The following is a 3,413-nucleotide window of genomic DNA, read 5'->3' on the forward strand; positions in this document are numbered from 1 at the left end:
TGCTGTCATTTTGTTATGTGTTTTTTCCTGGTGTTCCTGGTTTCTTTGTTCCATACAATTTTCTGTGCTGAGCTCATTATGTTTATGAATCATGTTATCATTTCCTTTGTTGCTATTGTTTCAGTATTTGCTAAATATTTGTGCTTGTCCTCTTTTTTTACTGTGATGTGAAGGTTTATCATTTTTCTTTGAGGTTACCCTGTGAATTATCATTTTCTCCCCAAGTTTAGAACAGTCCATTCTATCTTGCAACTCTCTTGACTTCCTCACCATTTAGAAGGTCTGTAACTACTCTATTTTCCCCCTCTTTTTGATTTGTAGTTGTCCTCATTTGTCAATTGATGTCTCTGGTTCTGTGTTTACAATCTTGTAAGTTTATTTTACTTTGGATATTTCCATAGCTGTGTTGGTTTCTGGGTTATGTCATCTTGTGTATTAATGGTCGGTTGTTCTTTGCTATTATTGGTTCTCTGTTCAAAGGACTCCCTTTAATATCTCTTGTAAGGTTGGTCTGGTTTTAACAAATTCCCTTAATTTCTGCTTATCTGGAAATCTCCTAATTTCATCATTATATTAGAGGGACAATTTTGCCACCTATATAATTCTTGGTTGAAAATTTTTCTCTTTCAGGGTTTTATATATACCATCCCATTGCCTTCTCGCTTGTATGGTGTCTGCTGAGAAATCAGAGCTTATTCATACTGGTTGTCCTTTGTAGATAACTTTTCATTTTTCCCGTGCTGCTTTCAGGATTCTTTCTTTGTCTTTGGTTTTAGTGAGTTTGATGATGATGTGTCTTGGTGATTTTCTTTTGGGGTCTATCCTGTTTGGGGTTCATTGCACTTCCTGAATGGGTATATTCTCATCTTTCATTGTATCAGGGAAGTTCTCTTCCAAAAATCTAGACCAATTTTCTCAGTGGTTTTCTTTTTCTCTTCCTGTTCTGGAATTACTATTACTATTACATGTAGGTTATTCCTTTTGATGGTATCCCACGTGAAACTTAGGCTTTCTTCATTTTGTTTAGATCTTTTTTCTGATTGATCCCTTTCCAAAGCAGTGTTCAGGTATTTGTCCTCAATCTCATTCATTCTGTCTTCCAATGATTTGATCCTTCTCCTTTGCTCTTTCAATGTTATTTATTTCTGAAAATTTAGTACTAATCTTCTGGATTTTCTATCTGTAGATTTAGAATCATTTCTAATTTTTCATTTATTTTGTCATTTTGTTCTCGCATTTTTTTCTGAAGCTGTTCTAGGGTTTTGTCTGTGTTTTCCTTAATTTTGTCAGTGTTTTCCTTGGCCTGTCTCTCAATCCTTTCAAGATATCTATGTATAATTCTTTTGAATTCCATATCAGGGAGTTCCAATGCTGTTTCTTCCTCAGGGCTGTGTTCTGGGTCTGTATCCTGCTCCCTTGTTTCTACCACTTTATCTTGCTTCTTTGTGTGGACTGTGACAGTCTGTTGTCTCTGAGACATTGTGACATTGTTATATTTAGATCTCTGTTAACTATTTGTGAAGAGCATTAAGTGTGAGTCAGGGTCTTCTTGGTGATCATTTATCATTGGCCAGTTGGTGGAGAAGGAAGTGGGTGGCTCTCATTCAGTAAGTAGAGCTGCAGGAGGTGCAGGTGTGGTTGTGTCATATGGGCATGGTTGCTGTTTCCCACTCAGACAAAAACAATGATTGAAAAACCATCAAAAAAGTAACAACAAGGGGACAAAAATCACACCCATAAACACACAGAAGAAATCACCAGAAAAAGAAAAGAAAAAAAGACACACACATGCAGTCTGGGGAGGGGGCAATAAGAGAAAAGAGGTAGAATAGGAGAATAAAGAAGAAAAAAATGGGAAAAATGCAAAAAGAAAAATAAGGAATGGGATTAACCATGAGAAAGAAAAAAAATGGGAATCAGGAACAGGGAAGAGAGAAAAAGCTGAATACTAGAACCTGGGAAAGAAAGAATAAAGAATAATAATAAAATGGACAAAAGAAAAAATAAGAATAATAGTAATAATTTTGAAGCAGACAAAAACAAAGAAACTAAAGGAAAAAAAGGAAAAAAAAATTCTGGGCAGGGTGGGGCAGGGTACCCAAGCTCCATCAGAGCACACAGACTGGGATGGAATTGCTGCCAGCCCAGAAGGTGGGTGGGAGTGAAGGATGGCCACACCTCTGTTCACCAAAAGGGTGTAGGGTATAAGAGCAACAAGGGTAATATCCCACCTTTCCAGTCATTCGCGTCTTGAATGTCCTTGTGGTTCCTAGTAAGTGGAACCTATTATTAGGTCTCTGGAATCTGGGAGAATTCTGTCACTTTAAATATCCAAATGGTTGAACCACTTGTAAACATTCTAAATGGCTGCACCCTCTGGACAGGCAAAAGTCCACAGCTCACCCCGTATCCCTCTTCACGGCTTCCCCTTTTATTCACCAGCCACCAGTGCAGATCTCTGTGCAGCTCCTAGCTAGCAGAGCCAATTTTTAGGTTACTTCTTAGGTCCTTATACCACTTGGCAATATCCAAACTGTCCCTGCCATCAGGATCGCTGACAGACTGCAGCTCCATGTTTTCATGCAGATTCTTCTACTAGTTGGAGTCTAGTCCACTTCTATATCCTTCCTTTCAAAAAAAATATTGAATGCTTCATGAATTTGCATGTCATCCTTGTGTAGGGACCATGGTAATCTTCTCTGCATTGTTCCACTTTTAGTATATGTGCTCCCAAAGTGAACACGACATCGGTGTTTTATTGTTTTGTTTCATCATTTGGGTTTTTGTGTCAGGTTTTTGTCACATAAAACAATTCTGTGTGAACATTGTTATACAAGTCTCTCATTGCACATGTGTAAGAACTGATTGGATGAATTCTCTAGAAGTGGAATTGGTATGTCATAAAACATACAAGCATATTGGCAACTTTGCTAGACATTGTTGTTATGTGCCATCGAGTTGGACCTGACTCATAGAGATCCCTCCTCGGGTTTCCGAGGCAGTATCACTACAGAAGTAGATTGCCCAACCTTCCTTCCGAGGAGTGGCTGGTGGGTTTGAACCGCCAGCCTTCTGGTAAGCAGTCAAGTGCCTTAGGCACTATGCTACCAGAGCGTTTCCAAAGTGGTTGAAGCACCAGTATTATATTAGCATTTCTATGTACCATATCCTTGTCAACACTTACTATTATCATACTTTAAAATTTTTGCTGATTTAGAGAATATAAAGTGGTTTTTCTTTATGAGTTTAATTTGTCATTTCTTTTATTTTTATTTAATTAAGTTTGTTAGTAAGTGAATTTTTCTTATAGCCCAGATGTTTTGCCCCTGAAGTTTAAAGAGAAGACAGGACAATATTTGTCCAATATTTTCTCATTAGAAATTGTTTGGTTTACTTTATTGTTCCAAGATAAT

General features: G+C 37.5%; 1 non-coding gene across 1 annotated transcript; it reads right to left on the minus strand.

The window, feature by feature from the left end:
- Window positions 1-2,636: 2,636 nt before the first annotated feature.
- On the minus strand, window positions 2,637-2,743 carry LOC122149728. The gene has a single exon (XR_006163298.1). It is a non-coding gene; the product is annotated as a U6 spliceosomal RNA (small nuclear RNA).
- Between the last annotated feature and the right edge of the window lie 670 nt (window positions 2,744-3,413).

This window comes from Orycteropus afer, unplaced genomic scaffold (genome assembly GCF_000298275.1).
Source record: "Orycteropus afer afer isolate SDZICR_OR568_19922 unplaced genomic scaffold, OryAfe1.0 scaffold00043, whole genome shotgun sequence".
NCBI classification, from domain to species: domain Eukaryota; kingdom Metazoa; phylum Chordata; class Mammalia; order Tubulidentata; family Orycteropodidae; genus Orycteropus; species Orycteropus afer.